At 41.9% G+C, this 22841-nt stretch overlaps 1 protein-coding gene across 2 annotated transcripts in view; it reads left to right on the top strand.

Annotated features, from left to right (window-relative positions):
- Positions 1-22841, top strand: part of LOC111150501 (LIM domain containing preferred translocation partner in lipoma) — a 647570-nt gene that overhangs the window by 285376 nt on the left and 339353 nt on the right. The window lies entirely within an intron of this gene.

The following is a 22841-nucleotide window of genomic DNA, read 5'->3' as shown; positions in this document are numbered from 1 at the left end:
ACTTAATTGGTCAGTGGCATCATTCTAGCAGAAGCACCAGCAAACCTTCTTGGGGTATTCTTTACTGAGTTAGGTCAAGGATGCACATTAGAGTATGTATTGATTATGTATAAGTGGTGTGCTCTAGAGAGTGCTGATTGCAAATAACTTGGGGCTGGAATCAGAAGCACTGGTACGAATAGTCAGTCTGTAATTGCGTAGAGTCACTGGTGACCATATGCCACCATTTGGCATCCAAATGCTATTCATATCAGGAAGGAAAACTAAATAACAAAGTTATAGAATTATTGTTGTGTTTTACAGGTGAGGATGTTACTGTAGATATATAGAAAAAAACAGTCCTTGTCTTTCAGAGAAACATCAAAAATATTTGGGGAGGAAATTAATGGTGTCTGGTATGGTCTTCAAAATAATAAGAGGGAGTTGATGAGTGAGAAAATAGGTGAAAGAAAGATTAGTTATGAGTTGATAATTGTTGAGTACATGCAGGTTGATTCTATTATTTGGTCTACCTTTCATATATATATATATATATATATATATATATATATATATATATATTTACAATTTTCCATATTAAGTTTTGGAATGGACAGGTCATGGGAACTAGTTAAATGGTTTAGTCCATTGTCCGGTTTTCTTTCTCCTAAATTTCAGGTTGGGAGAGACAAAGGAAGAAATGATACATTCATTCAGCAAATATCCCATGTGCCTGTATGTGTCCCTTTATAGCACCAGGAATTCTGTAGCAAAAAGACATACAGGGTTCTGCCCTCACAAAACCCACACGTTACTGAAACTGGTGGATGTAGGCAACATTTGTACATTGATACAAAGTGCCTTAGAATGAGATCAGGGCTGTGGGTTGGAAGACAGGGTGGTCTGGAGGCCTTGCTGAGAAGGGGACATCTAAGCAAAGATTTGGAGGGGGGAAAGGGGAGTAACCATGTGAGTTTCTTGTGAGCATATTTTCATATAGGAGAACTTAACGGAAGAAACTTTTCATGTTATTGAGGAGTTAAAATGATTACGTTCTGGTTATAACCAGGGACTTCTCATTCACTCTGGAGCCCAGATCTTTTAAAATCTATTAAAAATTTTATATCTTAGAGCTACGTATCATGGATTTTCTACAAAAATCTTGACTTTCCTATAAATCTTGCTGATGAAATGGAGTGAGCTAGTAAAATCAAAGCTCAGATTCCACTGAAGGGTGGGAGTTGTACAAAGTTTATATTTATTTTATGCAGCAGCTATTTAGCAAATAGAAATAACATGATTTTTTCGTATTTTTAGTCATTTTTTATTAACAATTAAAAAAAAAAAAACCTCTTACATTTGTCTTTTATATACCTCTGCTCTTATTTGGTCCTGGGCTGTTCTTTGCATATTATTGAATTTACATAATTAAAAATTTCATTTTGTCTATTTGGTCTCTTAGAATGTTATGGAAACTGCTTTCTTGCATTTTAAATCTTGAGTTCTGAAAAGCTTGTTTGACCTCGTGACAGAAGACTTGGGTTTGATTGCTAGTTTAACAACGTAATCTAGTTATGTGGGGTTTTTTTGTTTTGTTTTGTTTTTAAAATTTTTTAACTTATTTTAGAGAGAGCACAAGAGAGAGAGAGCACATAGGGAGCAGGGGCAGAGGGAGAGGGAAAGAGAGAATCTCAAGCAGATTCTGTGCTGAGCTCGGAGCCCCACATGGGGCTTGATCTCATGACTCTGAGATCAGGATCTAGCAGAAACCAAATGTCTATATATTTAAATGACTGCACCACCCAGGTGCCCCTCTAGTTACATGGTTTTAAACAGGTCACACTAAGTCCAATTTTTCTTATAATTAAAAGTAAGGTAACTGTCTACCTCTAGTAGCTAGATGAAATACAGATGGATTTGAAATTGCCAAGTTATAATGGTTGTATGGATATTTTGATGTTTTAACTGTTACTATATAAATATAACAACAGCAGTAATCATAAGGCTTTCCCAAAAGGTTTAATTAAGAAAAATTCAAACATGGGCTTTCATAAAAATTACAAATATTCTTTTCCTGTGTGGACTGCATCCTGATAACGATACTAAAACCATGACTTTGTTTTTTATTATTTTTTTTAATTTTTGAAAAAGATTTTATTTATTTATTTTACAGAGAGAGTGAGAGGTAGAGACAGAGCATGAGCAGGGGGGAGGAGGCAGAGGGAGAGGGAGAAGCTGACTCCCAACTATGTAAGGAGCCCGATGCAGGACTCAATCCCAGGACCCTGGGATCATGACTTCAGCCAAAGGCAGACACGTAAGCAACTGAGCTGCCCAGGTGCCCCCATGACTTTGCTTTTTAAAAGGAAGGAAATAAAAATCTGGTTGACATGTTGGCTTATGTTTTTTGCAAACTACAAGGAAGGAAAAACATAAAACCAAGTTTGCCAAATGGGAAAGGACAGATCTGATAGGAGAGGCATGTTATTCTTGAATATATGGAAGATTGTGCAAGTTCAAAAGAAAACAGGCACACCCTTCCCTTGTGTGAGAGTGATAGTGACTTGGCCCTGCCCTGGCCATATTTGAACCACTTTGGAATCTGAACTGTAATAAAGCCCAAAGTAGTATAATCACCAGAGAAGATTTTGCACTTTTTCCTCTCAGCCATGGTGAAATCTCGTGTTGCCAAGTCCAAATTATAGCTGGTAAATGGGTGTTTTTATGTAGAGATCTATTTATGTTTCCAGCCAGATTTTCAGGTCAGCGTCAAAAGAATGTCTACTAAGTCTGGCTATAAGAATTATATGATTTTCAGCACTGAAAGGGACCTTAGGAACCAGGTAGTCCATCCCCCAGCACTAGCCATGAGTTACAGCCTCTTTGAGGACTTGCTAAATGAATTAATTCCCTGTATTCACAAATGGGGAAACTGAGACCAAAGGAGGTGGGCACCCTCTAATCCATACCTGTGTTTGAGGAATCTTGATTTCTTGGTTTGTCCTTCCGGTTCCATCAGAAGGCCTTGCACATCGCACACGCTTTTGCTTTAGTCCTCCCCCAGCCTGTAAGGCTCTTAGTTTCAGACAAGGGGATTATAGGCACTGCTGGGGTTTTGCTTGGTGCCCTGAATTTTCGATACCTGCTAGGTACTTATTTTATTTTATTTATTTAGCAAAAGGCAAATATTTAGTGTCAGTAATTCTTACTTTGATAATTTTTTTTTGAGGAAAAAAAATGAATCTTGGAAATCAAATGAGGGCTTTATCTTTTCTTTTCTGTCAGGATCTGTTTGACCTCAGTACCTGTGAGGTTTGGAGTGACCAGTGGAGTGGCCCCTTCTTTCGTTCATTTGTTCTTCCTTCCTTCATCATGAATTGAATACCTTCTGTAAGTCAGTCCCATATGCTAGGGACTGTGGCCTCAGATGTTGGCGTCATGGTTCTAGGGCCCTGAGTCTTGACCTTGGGACTGCCTAGCATTATTCTGTTCTGATGCCATAGTTGGTCATTGGTTCTTATTCTGGCAGCTGATGGGAAGGTCTGTGGTTATCACTTACAGTGGTTTCACAGGGGGAGAGTGTCTCACAGGATTTCAGGTTTACAAGGAAATTAGAGCTCATCATTTAAGTCCCTTTCTTTTGTTCGGATCTCCTTATTCTTTTTCCCAGTTGAACAAAATGTTTATGGGTGACTGTTGCAGGTGACGTGATTTTAGAAGATAAGAAGATGCTGGATCCCATACGGTGCCTCTGAACCAAGTTTGGGAGATGCACACAGATGCAGCTTTTAAACTAAGGTGTTCTGTCATAAATTACACCTTAGTCACCACGCTGTGATCAGAAGCACAGTCTAAGTCCTTAGTTGTGGTAGAGGGTGGAGGAAGTAAATTAACTGGCTGGAGAGCTACAGGGATTTTTAGAAACAGTTGCCATTGCACTGCACTTTGATAGATGGGTAGGACTTTAATTTTCAGATGCAGGGGAATAGATCTTTCGGCAATAAAGTAAGAAAAATAGACGTATTGAAGGAAAGCACCAAGCAGTGTGATGGGCCTGTCTGCATTCTAGACTGTGGATTTTGCCCTTGATTCTGAAATCATTGACAGTTTATTGCAGATGTTTGTTAATATTGTAATTATAAGGGTGACATCCCCAGATCTGTTGTTGGGTGCCATGTGGTGCTTTCAGCAGCCCATCAGGCATAACCTGGTGCACTTGTGGGAAACCCCGTGCAGAGAGCTCTGAGTTGTCTGGCACACTTCCTTGAGCTCTCAGGGACTTGTCTCCTGATACCCAATGGCTTCGAGTTCAGGTGCCCGGTACTTAACGGCCACTTTTCGTAACATCTGTGCTTGCCTTTCTAGTTGATGGCTCCTCACTGCCTCTTTCTGTGAGCCCATCCTCTGTCTTGCCTTTACTTGCCCCCTCTCCAGGGATGTGTATACTTTGGGTTTTCATCTCCCCTTTTCCGCTCATCCTGGCAGGATGGCCAAGACCCCATTTGGTGCTGTTGCTCCAGCCCCTCCACCTTAGAAAACAGATGTGATGCCTGTCACCGGTTACTCCCTGTGTTAAAAACTTCTCTTATGGAAGTGAAATTTGTCTCTTTGTGACTTCTTCCCAGTGATTTTCTTCCTACCATCTTCAAGCCCATGGCACACCTGCAGAGTGACCGTTGGGCCATTGAGGGATAAGTGAAGTCTGCCTCCAGAAGCTGATCATTAAGTCTGCTGAATGAGGTGACTTTTTTGAGGACCGAGTGAGAACAGTGTAATGTGAGCTATGCACTGAACTTGGGCCAATGCCCAGGGTTAATTGAAAAGAGAAGGGAGAAGGAAAATCTCTGAAATCATTTATGGTCTTGTCTTAGTCTGTCTTTAAAAGTTTAAGGCCAACTCATTTCTGTTCTGAGGAAAACATTTTCAGAGCTCATTTATGTACTTGGTGGATGGTGGCTTACCATCAGTTATTCGCTTATATCAGTAATAATTTTAAAGTCTCCCCTGGTGTTAGCGTGGCTGGCACTGGATTCCATGTCTCGTGACTCTCGGTCTAGTCTCATGGTCACGGGTGTGGAATGTCGGATTTTTACTTGTAGACCCAGAGGACTCAGGCCCACGGCCATGGCCACCTTCTTCCACACACCCACAGAAGTAGGCAGCGGGACTTGCTTTATATGGCTTTGACATGCCCTATCGTAGAGGTCCTTCCTTCTGCTGCCTGAGAGTGCACTGACGAAGCAGGGGGCCGGGTCAAAAAGGAGATCCAGGCAGTAATGGCGAAGAGCAGAGGTAATGTCCAGTCCTGCTAGAACAAACCACAAATGGTCACAAGCTCTAATCCACTCAGCACTCGGAAGTGCTTGTCCTTTCTGCACAGGGAGAGGACAGGAGTATCTCCATCCTTGAGAACAGACCGCAGGAGTGATTGAGATGCTTCCTGGCCCTTTCCCGCGTTCCCTGGGCCTCGGGTTAGCAAGCCCTTGTCGGTTTGTAGGGTTGTTTGTGACCCCAGCAACAGCAGTAGCTTCACGGCACTCTCCTCTTTGGTCTGTGCTGGGAGGCCAGTGTGTATTTAGAGGGAACTGGAGGTTCCTGGGTTTTGGTCAGTAGGACTTTCTACAGGTACATTTCAAAGGTTTTCTGTTTGCTTTTTTCTCTGCATCATCATCTCATTGGGTGTCCTGATGAGCCAGGAGAGAGATTTTTGGTGTCTTGACTTATAAGTGCTTCTTTGAAAGTAGCAGACCTAGAGCCCCTAGAGGGTATTTTAGTATTTCATTTAGCAATTTGAACCTTTTTCATGGAATGACATAGTTTTCTCTGCCTTTTTCTTAAGGACCTATTTTAAAGAGGTAAACCTGTTCCTGGGGATCAGGAGTCGAGTGTGTACACACACACACACACACACACACACACACACGCTCTTTCACACTTATCAACCCAATTACCACTGCCTCCACCACCTTCTAGTGACCTAGGGCAACCATATTCTTTCTGCAGGGAAGGACTTGAGGAATAGCCAGGCAAGAGTCCTCCAGGAAGATGGGCTATGGTCAGTAATGCTGTAGGTCAGGGTAACCAACGAGGTCAGGTTTGCTCTAGCTCTTGAGCTTCTGAATGGGGAGTAATTGACCCTATTTGCATATTTCAGAAAATGTCCTTTGCCTGGAGATAAGTGAAGGAACTGCAGTTGGTCCTTGTTTCACCCATCAAAAATCCTGGTGGTTTCTTCAAAGCTCTAATATGCCTAGTTATATATTTTTTAAAATGTGTTTTGTCTCTTAATGTAAATGAAGCAAACAGTATAGATCAACTATTTTCCATCATGTTTCTCTATCAAGGAAAAATTAGGATCTCTACACCATGTGAGGTTTGAGCGTTCTTCTTCCTGGTGCATCCAAATGGTTAGTAATATGATTTGGAGAACGTGCTGTAATGTGCTGTAATATTTTAAACGTCATAACTCAACCTCTTTTGAAGGGATCATTTCTCACATTAAATCACCACTTTATTAATAACTTATAACTTTTACTTGTTTATGGCAGTGTCTTGTTTGCTGTTTCTCTTTCTTGAATTCATATCCTGATTCTTTTTTTTTTCTCTGCCATTAGTACTTTATCAAGTAATTTTTTGGGGGTGGGGGAAGCCTACATGAATGACCTAGCTCCTGAGTTTTTATATATCTGAAAATGATTTATTTTTGCCTTTACATTTAAGTAAAAGTTTGGCTGTAGATAGAATTCGAGGGTCAAATTTCCTTTATCAGTATTCCGTGAAGATTTCTATACTGTCACTATAGTATCATTTAGCATTGCAAGTGAGAAATCTGGTTCCAGTCTGTTCCCCCCACTCCAGTCTATGAACGTCTCTTCGTTGGATCTGCCAGCCTTATTTGTAGGAGTCTGTGGTTTCCCCGCCTTGCACCTGGGCTTAGGTCCCTACCCACCCCAGTGTTTACACTCATCATTCAGTGGATTTGTTTGATTGGAGGGGTCCAGTTTTTAATTTAGCTAGGAGGGGTTTTCTTATGTTACTGGGTGGGGGGAGCATTTTAACTTTTCATTTACCGTTTTCTTTCTTACGGAGCCCCTGTTTGATCATTTTGGATTTCTTTTCCATTCTTCATGTTGGTATTCTTTTTCAGTAGTTCTGCCTCTGGAAGAATCCCCTCGGCTTGCTTCCTTTCTTTCTTTTTTAATGTTTTGTAGAGATGGTCTGCTCCTGACTTATAAATGCTACATCCACCTGAATTAGGAGAGGGAATGTGGTGGGAGTGGCTCTGGATCCGCTGTTCTGGTAGACCTCCCTACTGTGTACTCCAAACTTTACCTCCCTACTGTGTACTCCAAACTTTATGTTTTACCTTGATCAGGAATATGTGGTCCTTTGAATAATGTGGTGACCACGGAGTGGGTGTCTGCATCTGGTCTTCACCTTCTGTGTGTAATTAGCGGGCGGCAGGCCAATGAAAGGGTGTGCCTTGGATGCACAGACCAAGAGCAGACCAGCAAGCTCTGCTAGAGCCCTCAAGGCTATGTGTGTATGAGCTTCGAGGATCCCCTGGCAGGTAGCAAATCCCCAGTTGCACTTGTCACATAGATGCTGAGTGAGGGCAGCAGCCAGTTGTGGGGGGTGGGGCAGGGTCTCTGGTGAGTTCTCCAGGCTTATCTGTTCCCTCCCTCACTATTTTTCCCCCTCCATGCATCTCAATGACTATGTCACCCGAAGTATCAGGGAATGTGGCAAAGAACTTTTTATTAGAAAGGATGAACTCACTAAGTGATTTTACTGCTGTTATGACATTCTATGCTCCAAACATCCTTTCCCAAGAGGCTCCCCACCCCCTCACCCTTCTTGTTGTGACAGCTCAGAGTCAGCTATTAAAGTCAGGTGTTGCTACCTTTTGTTTTTTATCTCAAGCTCACTCTCCTGCCCTCCAGGGCTTCATCAGGAAGAGCCCTCCTAGGCTGCATCATCTAAACCAAGTCAAGCTCTAGGGATAACCTAGTATGTTGGGGAACACGGTCACCATGGGGTCCAGACACCAGGCCCCTCGCTTACCAGCTGTATGCTGATGGCCATGCTATTTAACCTTTCCACACCTCAGTTTGCTCATCTGTAAACTGGGCAGTTATTGAATCTAACTCTTCGGATTGCTGTGGGGTTTCAAAGAGATGATGCACGTAGACAATATTGTATGTGCCTGACATATCCCAGCACTTAGAAAATGTTTTCTGTTGATGTCATCACTTTTGGGTAGTTCTGGGCTAGCTGGCCTCTGTGCTGAGTTCTGGAACAGTTGTCAATGTCTTTGGTTTGCTTCCCTAAGGTTCACTGGTGACCCCACTCCTTACTCCTGTATATGCTTGGGGATTTGGGGCCTTTTGCTAAAGATGTACTTTCACAAACTCCATCTGTAAAATGAATGATTGGATTAACTCATCTTTTTAGGTCTCTTTTAGCTCTAAAATTCACTGCTTTAGTAATAAAATATCACCTCTTTATAACTTCATAGTGATTTACAAATTGCAGAATACTTTATATTGTCTTATCTGATCTTCACATATAAAAAAAGAAACAAAAATATTTTAACGAATTAAAAAAAAAAATTGAAGTCCAAGTTGTTGAGGCGACTTTTTTAGATCTCACAAGTGTCATGGAAGCAGTGATTTATTTTTAAATGGACAAAAACAAAAACAATATGTATTTTGGGGACTTTTAAGCCTCTTGGCTTAGTATCAGTTCCCTTACAAATGAGAGAAGGCAGATCATTTTGAATTCTCAAAAAGCAGCCAAAGTCATCAACAATATGTGTTCATGGATGGTGGCCAGGGGCCACTGAGATAGCTTTCTGTGAGGTTCTTTAGTGGAAATAAGCCACATCTTCCATCCTACCCGTCAGCATATTCTCTGACAATCCCCTCACAGATTGTACCATGTTCTTCTTATCCATGGATTTGGTAGGAGGCTCTGTTGGGCTCCCAAATCCTTTAGTTCCTTAGTAATTTACATAATCCACTCAACATGGGCACAAAACAACTTGATCTGAAAGAAGGGGTAAAAGAGGGAGTAGAAGATGCCAAGACTGAAAACTCAGGGCATTAACTCAGATTTTATTTTTGAAACTCCCAATGTTTTGGGGAGATTTTCTCTGCATAACTGATTTTGCTCGAGCCATTCAAAAGTCAAGTATTCATGCATCCCAACTAGATAATTGACAGTGTGTTATTGCGTGCAATACTTATACTAGTTTTGAGGGGTTCCACTCTTCTTATCATTTTTATCCTTCGCTTTTGTGAGTTTGACCTGTTCAAGGCCTACAAATTCCGTAAATTCCAACCTGGACTTGGAGTGTCTTTTGTTTTGTTTTTAAATAAAAGATTTTCATACACTTGATCTCACTTGAGCCTTTAAATAACTTATGAAATGGGAAGGGTAGGGATAATCTCCATCCTGTGCAAGTGAAGGAGCTGAGGCTTAGGGACGCTAAGTAATATTCTAGGTTTCCATGGTATTAAGTGTCCCAGGCAGGGATCAGACCCTGAGTCCTGTCAGTCCATTCCATTTCTTTCTCTCTCTCTCTCTCTCTCTCGCCATCACTGCTTTATTGTTGCTTTTCTATTATATTCCTTTTTGATGAAGGGCACAAAACACCAGTTGTCACCTTCCTTGCCACATACTCAGTATTTGGAAGCTCTTCCTCTTATGACTTATGCTGTAGAATTCTCTAGGGCAATATTGTCTTCAGCCTCCGTTTTATCCCCCTCCTCCCAATTGTCTGTATCATTGTGGATTGTTAAGAATGTACTTTGGTATTAAAATATTGGAAAGAGGGGTGCCTGGGTGGCTCAGTTGGTTAAGTGCCAGACTCTTGATTTCCGCTCAGGTCATGATCTCACAGTGCTGAGATCCAGCCCTGTCTTGAACTCTGCGCTCAGTCGTGAGTCTGCTGGAGAATCTCTCTCCCTCTCCTTCTGCCCATCCCCCCACTCAAATAATAAATAAGTCTTTAACATATGGGGAAGATGTTTATAAACCTTTAAAATGGAATTCTTTCTATAATTTTTGTTTGTTTTTATATTTATTTTACCAATAAACTTTAGTAAAGATAACAATTTTTATGATGTTGGAAAATGAGTAAAATCAGTGGTACCTGGTATAGATAAACTGTTTCTATGGCAGTTTTTTGAAAGGGGAGTTGGGAGTAACATGTTACAGGTGAATTCACATGATAAGAAATGTGATTTAGCTGTTATTTTTAGAAGTACAGAATTTGGCTAATGAGCCACTCACCCCAATAAAACAAAAGGGAGGGAGAGAGAGAGAGAGCGAGTGCTCTGGAGGCATAAGGGTGGTCAGAGCCCTTTCTTTGACCATAATTTCTGTTGTTCCTTCCAGTGCTTAAAATAGTCTGTCTCTGCCCACCTTCTGTTTTGAATCCTTCATGATATATCAAGATGATATGTGATCTGGGGCAGACCATCCCCAAGAACCAAGTCTCAGTTTCTTTAGCCATAAACTAGTATGATGCTTCCTATCTTCTGCTTTTGTTTTGTTTTGTTTTTAAATGATTACATAAAAATAACCCATTTGATAGCACTTTCTAAAATATCAATTACAGAATTTACCTTAAAAGTAATTTTTTGGGGGGAGAGTAATATTGTTTCAACATCCTTGAGCTTTCATTCTAACTCTTAAAAACTATATAACCCCTACATTTAGAGCAGTACATTTACTACATGGCCTTTCAGTGTTGTAGTCGTCATCATGGTAGGTATCGAGAGGAGAAGGGCCAACTGTAGCTTGGGCAGCCCTCGCTGACTGCATGAACATTTAAGAGTTAGGGTTCTGACTTTGAAAGACCTGTCTCAGAGCTTCGTAGAGTACCTGGCTGGCTCAGGCTTAGATAGTCCTGAAAGAGATGATCAAACAAGTAAATAAAAAACATGGCCGCCAGCAGAGTCTTTCACGATGCACATTCAGGAGACTTCATTACTTTTATGACTATTTTATGTCAAACCATTTTGTGAGTCAAAATGTGCCCGGAGGATTGTTTTCATTTCCTTTTCACCTGTTGAGAGTCGTACAGTGTCACTTTAGTCATTCTTTCCTGACCCGGTGGGGATAGAGACCAGTTTTGGACCATGGCAACTACAGAGAGGTATTTTCATGGAGTTACAGATTCATTAAATGAGTCTGTCTTAGCCTTCCCTCCATGCCTGCCATGTTTCTGTAAACCGGGACTTAAGCCATAGTCTCAGCATTGACTGAAGTCATTTCAACGCTACTGAAACGGCCCTTGTCCACGTTTGCCGTGCCCTCTGATCCCCCAGTGACTGTTCTTTTTCTGACATCCTCTACCTCTTTCAGGCAGGTAACACTTGATTTGAACCTCCTCACTTCCTCCTTCAAGTTTCACAACAGAGAACTCCCTGAGTTCCCCTTCTGGATCTGTGATGATTCCTTTTCTCTCTCTGGTACCAGATCCCCCTTCATTTTTTCATCTCCCCCTAAATTTAGGTGTCCACTCAGTGTTCTCCCTTTTGACCTCCTGTCTTTTCTCAGTAGAAGTCATCACTCTGATAGAGTCAGCTTTGATCTCTTATTTAATGACTTGAACTGGTTATGACTTTTTTCCTTAGACAAGCATTGTGCCATTTATCATAGAGTCTTTCCACAGGGAAAACCTGTCTCTTCACCTTCGTTATATCCCAGAGCTACTCATAGTCTTAGCACAAGACTTCCACTCTGTTAAAAATACCACCATATTTTCTATTCTTCCAAATTCGAAACTCTGGTCGTTGCTGGTATGTCTTACTTTTTTTTTAATATATCTGTTACCAACATCTCATATTTTTTGGTTCAAAAAGGACTGTCAGGTTTGCTCTCATCTCTTATTTTCCTATTCATTGTCCTAGCTTCTTCCTTCTCTGAAACACAATAGACTCATCGCTTTGATTTTTTTTTTTTAAGTTTTTGTTGTTGTTTTTCTCTTCCAGCTGCATATCCCTAACCAATTAGTCTTCAAAAAATGATGCTTTCTTCCTTTGGCTTTTTATTGTTTGCCACATTAAATTTCTGTTTTTAGTTGATTTTCAGAGTATTCTCTGATCTCCTGACCCTTTAAAGCACACCTCCTCTCCCACTGGGCTCTTTGCAGTCTTTGCTCTTGTGAGACAGATGCATTCAGTGTCAGCTTCCCATGCTGAGTTAATCTTCCTTGTTGTCTTTCTTGCTGCCTGAAACATTCTCATTTCTCACCTGATGAGAAATCCTTCCCATTTTGAACAGCCACATTCAAACCTGACTTTCTTCCCTGTAGCTTCTGATACCCCCAGCTTACCACAGTCCCTCCCTTCGGTTTTCCCAGACTGTTGACTGGGTCACGTGGGGTTGTGACGTGACCTCAGGGTGCGGTGCCAGGAAGCTGTGCTCTGTTGCTAACCAGTTGTGTGACCCATCTTCACGAACAGAATGGGAATCATGACACGTTCTTAGAAAGTTATTTTGAGGATTAATTAAGGTAAGGAGTATAGAGGATCCAGTAGTGTCTGGTTCATACTCATGGCTACAATGAATCAGTTAATGATGTCTCATTTTTCTGCCATTTAATATATGTTTGTTTGTGACTGATATAATTATATTATGTACATTAATATTGCCTCCAAACTATATATTAAAAAAGCCAGAGTTAAACTATGACCTGGAAGAGACCTGTAGAAATTATTGAATATCACAAATCATAGAGACTCAGATTTGAAAGGGTTCTAATCCTGCCCCTCTTTCTTGTGAAGAGGAAATGAGGGGAGGGCTAGATTTTTTAAGCAAACCACCCAATGTGACCTTTAGTATGAGATCTGGCCCTAGCACCAGCTGGAAGGTTCTGGATTCAAAGGCTTAAACTCATTCAGTTATCCTCTTGTTCATTCCCCTTTTAGAAATGAGCTAAAGGCTGGGTCATGGTTCATATTCCTATATCATCCATAGTCTGTATCTCATTGAGGGATATCTGGTTGATGTTTGTGGATTGATTGATTGACTCAGTCATTCTTTGTCTTGGCAATAGGAATTTTCTGGAAACATCTACGGAATATGCACTACACACAGGCTTATCACTCTTTTGATGCTTTTGATGCTGTTGTAAACAAACAAAACTGTTCGACATGTACCACTTCTGTGTACTGGCTCAGGGTGGTGGGGAAAGGAAGCGAGAGAGGAAGTTATATACATCTTGAGCCAATCAAGCTTTCCTATTTTTAGTCCTTGCTACTGTTTGGAAAGTACAGCCCCTGTTCATGGCAGTCTGGCATGCATTTCCTCAGTGCCATTTCAAAAAGGGGAAAAATAAATATGGGAATTTTTTGTAGTGAAAATAGTTACGCAGTGAAATCACAGAAGTTCCTTCTTTTTCTCTTGATGAAACCTCAAACCCACTAGGCACACAGTCCTCAACCTCAACTATGCATGGCAGAGGCTCATGCAGAGCAGGAGACTGGAGTTAGCAAACCCTCCGAGAGCAAGATGTGCCAGGGTGCCTACGAGAGACAGGACAGGGAAGGTGGGGGACGGGATGGTGACACTCCTTCTTGATCAGTGGCTGGCTTGGCTGGCTGCCAAATGTTGTCCCCTGGAGAAAGTTGAACCCTGAACCGCAAAGAGACCCAGCTTTATAGCCCTCGCTTTAGCTCTTCCTTCTGCCGGAGGGTCTCTCTCTGTCTTCCCATGACCCTCTCTGCTCTGTCTTTGGTAAAAACTCCCGGATCGTCTTACAGCCTCTCCCCTAATTCAACTAGATGGATTCCTTCTCTTTCGTAGTTTAGAGAACAGTTTGGGGGCATTTTTCCCCATCATCAGGGAATGATAACCTTACAAAGGAGAGTGAAGTGACCTGATCTCCATTCAGATGGATTTCTGCAGTGTAGCAGGACTTGACTTGTGGGAAGTGCCGATGGTAGAATGGCTTGGAGTTAACCGCAAGAATCTGATGAGGTCGGTGGGGGCCTGAACCGGGGCACGGGCCACCACCCCGGCCAAGGGGAGCTAGAGTCCAGAGCCATATGGAGCGAGGGAGGGCGGATATGGGAAAGGGAGCATTCCCAGAGGACTGCAGCATCCTGCCTTTCTTCAGGGGACAGAGATTTGCCTCCTGCCCTTGTGTTTGCCAAATGGGAGGATCCTCTGAAAAATGGGTGCTCTGAGGCAAGTGTGATAGGAACTTTCCTAGAGGAAACGCGGATGCCGCAGAGCGAAGCTTGCCCTCGTTAATGAGAGGGTCTGTGCTGTCTCTAGACATAAACAGCTCTGCCTAGATCAGATTGTGGCAGCCGGGTGAGAGGAACAGAGCGCTGTAATTAATGCTAATTGTGGATATTGCTGTATTGTTGTCATTGTTTTTTAATTGAATATGTATTAAGCTCCAACAGGGTGCTGTGAATAATGCCAATTTATAGTTGATTTATCAGAACACTCAGAAGACTTTATAAACACCAATAAATGGGAACTCATAGCACCCCTTCGAGGTGGTAAGTGCTGTTGCCGTTTCCACAAATGAAGAAAAGTGAAGGAGACTGTGTTTGCTCCGTTGGCACTGTGGGTGAGAACGGAGTGCTGTCGGATGAGAGACAAGCATTTTCCCTGTCCCCGGGAACTGGGTTAGAATACATTAGTGAAGAATTCTCCTTCAGTGCGTTCAGAGTTGTGGGATTTTAATTAAATTGTTCCAGTTATTGTTAGCACTGCATTAGCACCAGGCAACCAAATTCTAGGCCAGCAGATTTCAAATTTAATGTGAAAAAGAATTGGGGGAGGGACGAAAGACGCGTCAAGTGCAGACTGCTAGGCCCCGCTCCCCAAGGTTCTGATTTTGGTAAATCTGGGAAGGGGACTAAGCATTTTTCCTTTGAATGGGTGTCTGAGATGTTCTTTTCCTCAGAGGAGGCTCAGCCTTTTTCTTCTTAAGAGATCCGTCTTCAGCCCCCCAAGTCTAGCCTCAGTCTGAGACCAAGGCTTTCCATTTAGTATCTGTAGGGTCTGCTAGAGCTCACCTGGTATAATCCTGCAATGTTCTCACTTACAGAACACACAACTAGCTGGTGTTTATAGGAGACCACAGTCCATTTGCCATTCTGCTGGGTATGCCTTTCCTGGGACCTTATCCCACGGGGTTTTCAGAATGTCCCTGTGGGGTTTGTACTATGATTCCCTGATTTTGTAGGAGGACATAAAACTAAGAGGGGATGTGACTGGCTCAAAAAATATCTCACGACTTTCAGTCCTTTTCATTTAAATCCAGGCAAGGGCCCGGGGTCCACTTTGAACCACAGATGGGAACAGAACCCCCAAATGGGTTTAAGTGGAATTTATCGTAAAGAAAAGAGTTCCCACTGGAAGAGGGGAGACCAGGGAGGGAAAGGTAGGGGCGGCCAATTCTGATCTTTCTTATTCCTTGGTTATTTGTCCTGGTTCTGTAACGTAGCCTGGGTACTGCGTTATTGATGAGTAAATGGTATCTGTTTGATCGTGGCTTGATTCTTCTGTGAACAAGGAAACGTCTCTCAGGAAAGCCTGAGGTGAGGTATGAGCAGAATTCTGGAGTCAAGAAGGGCTTTTAAAGTGGAGATGAGAATGGTGAGGCTGGGGACAGCATCTTTCCTCACTTCATATCCTTCCCACTTTTTGTAGAGGAAACTCCACCTTCTCGTAGAGCTCAGTTAACTTGTATTTCCAAGGACAGAGACACAAATGCCTGCTGTCTCGTGGATTCACATTCATTCCCCATGAAGGGGAAACCAGCAGCTTCCTAATATAGTCCTGTACTTACTTTTTTACCAATGGCAAACTTTTTTTTTAATAAAAATAGGAATTCCTGCTAGGAGCGTCGTTAATGTAAATTGTCTGTGCACCGCCTAAAATATATGTGATTCATACCATGTGTTTGTTCCCACATCAGCGCTGCGTCCCTAGATACAACCACTCCTGTCCACCTTCTCCTGAGTCACGGGGATGTGCTTACCCTTTGGAGGTCTCTACCCTGCATGCGGGCCAGGGTCCCGCCTTGCAGTCCCGGGACACCTGCATTTTCTGACCACAGCCCATCCTCTGAGTCTGCTCTTCCTTTATTTTTACTTAAAAGAACATTTGTATTTGCCAAGGACTGGGACATGCCCTGTGCTCCTCTGGTGTCTATGCTCTTGTGGTAAATATCTTAAGGATCTTTTCTCCATTCAAGATCTTCTTAGTTCTCTCTGAATCCATGCAGCCTTTTCTGATCTCTCTAATTTGTGCTCTGGCATCGTGATTTCATATCCTTCAATACTTACCTGCCTGTATTCAGCTCCAAGATATATTTATTTGTGGATAAGCAAACTTTTCTAATGCAACTGTAAGCACTTGGAAGGCAGAGAACCTTTTTTTTTGTTTGTTTAAATTCCTGTCCTTCATATCAGTGGGGCCTGAATATTTGTAAATATTTCTGGAAAAGTGGATGAAAATTGTACTATATGAGGAAATAGAAGGTTAAAGAGAAGATGGGAGCTTGGCTTTTTTAACTGTACTTAACAGCCATAACCTAATTCACAGTGACCTGATAGGAAAATCACAGTTTGATGCTTGAAGGGAAGACATTTCCAGCCTGGTGTCATGGAAGGTGTCAGAGCCTGAGCTTGGCACGAAATGTCTAAGTCCCAGATTCTAATTCTTACATTTTTGGAAAATTCTTCTGACCTGTGGTATCCTTTTTTTGTAAAACAGGAATCCTATCTACCAATCTCTAGGGTTTTTTTTTTTTTTCCCCACAAACAGGAAACTGCCTGAGCAATGCAATGAGAAATATTTATGCAAGTGCCTTTCTAAACTCAGCTACTTCTCTGTTGATGATGACAGTACAGAGGGAGGTATGATTCCTTTCCCAGTGTTCCCGGCAGTAATGGCGTCCCAGGCTGTGCACAGTGGATGGAGTGGCCGTGAGGACTAGTGATGCTACTACCTCATAGGCCATTTCCCAGAACCATCTTTGAACAGCACGTTTGACCAAGATAAAGTGATGAACAGATTTGGGACAATGATTAGGGAGAGGATGCCTCTTTTATCATTAGAAAATACGATTCCTGACATTTTAGGTAAATCTCCCTCTCCATATCTTATCCATTTCTCGCCTCTGAGGTAAGAGGTAATGTGTGTGTTTTATCTTGTCCTCTCCTGCCTGCTTGCTAGGACATTGTCATCCTCCCCTATCTTGTTCTATTTCCTTGGATCAGCTGCTGGCTCTCCAAACAATGTAACATACGAATTCCTTTATAAAGTTGCTATCCATGACCCTACTTTTGAAATGGGTGTTTCGAATTGTGTCTTGTTAGTAGCTGCTCTCTATCTTCTGTATTTTCAACTACCAAAGTACACTTAAAATGGAAACAGAGTAATTTGGTTCCAGTAAGTGGCTGTAAGTGAGAAAAAATATATCAACAACAATGAATAACTTAAAATTCCTTTTAATGGTAGGTAGATTGCACTTATGCAACTGTGTTGGAGTAACAGAACTTTTAAATCCGAAGAAACCATAAAGATCTAGTTTAAACCCATCATGTTGCTGGTGAGCAAACGTAAGGTTAAAAGGAAAAAAGTGATTGGCCTAGTGTCACCAGAATGAATTATGGCAGATCCAGGATGGAATGCCTAGTTTACTGCTTCTCTACTCTCCTCACCACCCCCCATCCCATCTGCCTCCCTGTTCACAAAAGAGAATTCTCTGGTTGTTCTGGGTAGGTAATCAGGATCACTTTTCTGGCCCTAAATAGTCAGTCATCTTCTGACATTAGCAGAAGTTATAAGTTTCATAGGAGAAAATTTTGTAATACTGACTTCTTTTACTTGATAATTTTGAGTTTTGAGTGGGAGGACTAGGACCAGGGGGCATTGATTATTCAGGTCACCCTGTTCCATCCTTATCACTTGGCTCTTTGAACCAACAGCAAATCACTTAAGCTCTCTGGTTCTTTGTTTCCTTTTTGGTACAACATGGCATCACAGTAGAACCTAGGTAAGAGTCTTCCTGTCTCCAATGTCTATGAATGTAAGTATCTCCACACATTCTGAAATCTCCATTCTAGGAATTTCTGTAGCTCTTATTTGCACCCACGTGTCAGTATTTTATTCTGAACTGGCTCGAGGATGACTCTTCTTCCTTCATTTTCTTGATCTGGTCCCAACAGTGAACTGGAAATCCTTGGGGAGTGCTTCTGCTCCTGTCTTCTGTGAAGTTTCCTCATCTGGAAGGTGGGACAAGGGTGACTTTCTCTTTATATCATAGGCTCCTAAGAACAACAGTTGAAATAATTTATGAGCTACTGCTTTGGAGAAGATGTTGCCTAGTAAAGGATGTTCAGATTCTAGTCCTTTTTCAACCCCTTCACTAAATTGTTATCTCAGATATCTAAATCACTTCTTTGGGGGCACTTTTATGATATTTCAATGAAAATGTTGGAATAAGTTCTCAAATCTCCATTCCAGTTCTAGTATTTCATAAGCTCAAGTTACCCTTTTCATGCTAATCATCTATAATCTAGTCACACTTTGCCTATACATCCTTTATCAGCAAGTCATGCTAGATGGTGCTTAGCACATAGAATCCCTACCGCCAATGTGTAAGAGAATGTCTCCCTCCTCCGCTTGGTTGGCATGCCCCTTGTTTTTCTGCTCTGGCTATCTGACGTGGAATGCTTCAGCGGGGACTGAATTCTTGCCTTAGTTTTTTGATGTTGGTCCCTTTTTGAGGGGTCATGAAGGGATTCAAGAAAAAAGGTGGGAGGACGATGAGCTGCTACAGAATGTTAACATCAAATTTCTAAGTATTCACACATTTGCTTTTGGTTACTTCTGTTACGCGATGGCAGAATGTGAAAAAGTAGCTTCTGGTATTTATCGAGCCTTAACTCACTGACTCCACAGCATCAAAATGCAAAAGAAGAAAACCATCTTCCATAAAGTTTTAAAGCAAAATCAATAGCAGAAATAAATTTGGCATGTCCTGTTTTCTACTGCGTATTTTCTACAGTGAGAAGCAACAATAATTCAGTCTGTTCATTTAATTCACAGGTTCAAACGAGTTTTTGTTCTCCCCCCTGCCACGCCTCAAATTAGTGTTTTCTTAATGGAAAATCAAAGTGTTTCTTTTTTCTCTGCCTTTTAAAACTTGTACTTGCATTATTTTGTATTAATTGTATTATGCAAAGCATTTCTGGGAAAGTTTCCCTGATCCCAGATGACTTTATGGATACCTTTATAAATATTTCAACAGGATGTTCACCATACCTGGTCCTTTACAGATATTGTTTGTTTCTGTTTGTTTATCTGTTTTGTTTTTGTTTTTGTTTACAAATTAAAGGTTTGTGGTAGCCCTGCATCGAGCACATTAAGTGGTGCCGTTTTCCTGCCAGCATTTGGTCACTTTCTGTCTCTGTCACCTTTTGGTACTTCTGTAATATTTCAGATGTTTCATTATTATTATATTTGTTATGGTGATCCATGACCAGTGATCTTTGACATCCCTATTGTTTTGGAGTACCATGAACCAGAGTCATAGAAGAGGACAGACTTCGTCCATCCATGTGTGTGTTCTCACTGCTCCAGAGACTGATCGTCCCCCTGTCTCTCTCCCTCTCCTTGGGCCTCCCTGTTCTCTGAGACTCAATAATACTGAAATTAGTCCATTTAACTGTTGTGACCTCTAACTGTTCAGGTGAAAGGCAATGTTGCACCTCTTTCATCTTAACTCCAAAGCTAGAGATGATTACGCTTAACGCGGGAGGCATGTTGAAAGCCAAGCTAGGCTGAAAGTTAGGCCTTTGGACCAGTTAGCCCAGTTGTGAATGCGGTAAAGTGAAGCACAATAAAATCCTCGAAGGAAATTAAGAGTGCTACTCCAGTGAATACGTGAATGATAAGAAAGCAAAACAGGCTTATGGCTGATGCAGAGGAAAAATTCAGTGGTCTGGATAGAAGATCAAACCAGCCACAACATTCCCTTAAGGAGAAGCCTCATCCAGAGCAAGGCCCCAACTTCATTCAGTTCTGTGCAGGCTGAGAGAGATAAGGAAGCTGCAGAAGAAAAGTCTGAAGGTAGCAGGGGTTGATTCATGAGATTTAAGGAAAGGAGCCATTTCCAGAACACAAAAGTACAAGGTAAAACAGCAAGTGCTAATGTAGAAGACACAGCACGTTCTCCAGAAGATCTAGCTCAGATAATTCATGAAGGTGGCCACACTTAACAATAGATTTTCAGTGTAGACAGAACAGCCTTCTTCAGGGAGAGGATGCCTAGAGACGGCTAGAGAGCCGTCAGTACCTGACTTCAGACCTTCAAAAGCCAACTCCCATGTTAGGAGCTAATGCAGCTGGTGACTTTAAATTGAAGACAATGCTCGCTTACCATTTTGGAAATGGTAGGGCCCTTAAGAATTATGCGAAATCGGGGCACCTGGGTGGCTCAGTTGGTAAAGCAATTGCCTTTGGCTCAGGTCATGATCCTGGAGTCTCAGGATTAAATCCTGCATCAGGCTCCCTGCTTGGCCAGGAGTCTGCTTCTCTCTCTGACCTCTCCCCTCTCAGGCTCTCTCCCTCATTCTTTCTCTCTCTCTCAAATAAATAAATAAAATCTTAAACAAAAAAAAAGAATTATGCAAACTCTACTCTGCTTGTGCTCTGTAAATGGAAGAACAAAGCCTAGATGACAGCACATCTGTTTACAACATTTTTTTTTTAATGTTATATTAGTCACTATATAGTACAACATGGTTTACTGATATTTTAAGTCCAGGTTGAGACCTACTTCCCAGGGGACGGGGAGGGAGAAGATTCCCTTCAAATTATGACTGCTCAGTGACAACGCAACTGGTCACCCAAGAGTCTCTGATGGAGATGGACAGTGAGTTTAATGTTTTCACACTTCAAGAACACCTGTTCTTGGCCCATGGGTCAAGGAGTGAGTTCAACTTTCCAGCCTTACTATTTAAGATAATGCATTTCCTGGGGCTACAGCTACCGTAGGCAATAATTCCTCTGGGCAGAGTTCGTCGAAAACCTTCTAGAAAGGATTCACCTTCTAGATGCCTTTAAATACATTCATGATTCACAGGAAGAGCTTGAAATACCAACATTAACAGGAATTTGGAAGAAGTTGATTCTGGCCCTCATGGATGACTTGGAAAGGGGTTCAAGCCTTCACTGGAGAAACTGCAGGGGGCGGGGGGAACAACAGGAGAAAGAGGCTGACAAGTGGAACCTGAGGATGGGACTGAATTGCTGTGATCTCATGATAAACGTGAATGGATGAGGAGTTGCTTCTCATGGAGGAGCGAAGAAAGTGGTTGCTTGAGATGGAATCCACTCCTGGTGAAGATGCTGTGAAGATTGTTGAAGTGACAACGAGGGACTTAGAATATCACATATACTTAGTTGATAAAGCAGCAGTGGGGTGTGAGAGGACTGACTCCCAATTCTGAAAGACGTTCTTTGGGTACAGTGCTATCAAACAGCATCACCTGCTACAGAGGAATTGTTCATGAAGAGAAGATTCTATTAACGCAGTCAACTCCATGGTTATCTGATTTGAAGACACAAATCACACCACAGCACCCCCTTCCCCAAGCCCTTCAGCGCACCACTGCCCCGCAGCATGGAGCGCAACCCTCCACCAGCAAAAAGAGACTGGCTTGCTGAAATCTCGGATGAGAGTTAGCATTTTTTCACAACAAAGTATTTTTAAGTTAAGGTATATACATTATTTTCTTTAGAGGATGCTATTGCACACTTAATAGACTACAGTATAGTGTAAACATAACTCTTGTATGCAGGGGGAAACCAGAAACTTCTTTTGACTTGCTTGACTGTGATGTTTGCTTTATCGTGGCGGTCTGGAACCAAACCCCCAGTATCTGAGGTATGCTGGTGCCTCCTTTTTATACACACACACAGACACACACACACGCACACGCACACACAGTGCAGAAGAGGCAGCTTGGTATAGTGTTTGCTAAACTATGTATGTAGGCTGACTGGCAAGGTGGCTCTTGAGGATCGTGTTTCTCCATCTGTAGCTTGCGTAGAAGATCTGCCACAGTGATTTTTCAGGTATCTGTTGTAGCAGTGTTTTAGGGATGTTACTGGAGGCAATGGGGAGGCCCCCCACCCTCCAGGCGGAACCCCAGGTCTCCCCTGCCATAGTTGCAGCCAGAGCTGCTCTGTTTTTATCTTTGTAAATCATGGGGTTCTGTGTGTAATTTCATTTTCAGCAGAGGGTTCTTCTGATTTAAAAAGGGGTGGCACGTGTTTATTTTACTGTGGAATTACCTGCTTGTGGTTATTATGATTTGCATTTTATTGATAGATAGATAGATAGATGATGTATTTTTCCATGTGATTATATAGCTATTCTCATGCAAATTGATCTTATTTTAATTGTAAGGAGCTACTTTAGGAGTAATTATTATAATTTTGTAAGAGTAGAATACAGTAGCAGTACTTCCGGAAGTGAGTACACTGAAAAGTACATTTTGGGGGGGGGTATTCTGTTGTTTTTGCTTTCTTCTCTGCGTAGAGCTGGGAGAAGTGAGACTGCTGGTGCGTACTGGGGCACAGACCACTTTACCATGCCCCTGCTCTTATTTACAACTAAGTTAGCTTACACTCTGAATTGGCCCATCTCAGGTGGGTTTAGATCTGGTTGCAAGTGGGCAGTAATGATCATGATGGGTGAGTTGTGAAATGTCAATATAGATCCAATGAGAGAACTGAAAAAAAAAAAAAAAAAAAAAAAAAAAAGAGGACCTAGAAGGCTCATTCCCCTCATTTTATAGAGGAAAAAGTTG

Source organism: Enhydra lutris, unplaced genomic scaffold, assembly GCF_002288905.1.
Source record: "Enhydra lutris kenyoni isolate GAN:26980312 unplaced genomic scaffold, ASM228890v2 scaffoldscaffold2, whole genome shotgun sequence".
NCBI lineage: Eukaryota > Metazoa > Chordata > Mammalia > Carnivora > Mustelidae > Enhydra > Enhydra lutris.
This window is presented reverse-complemented; position numbering and strand designations above follow the sequence as displayed.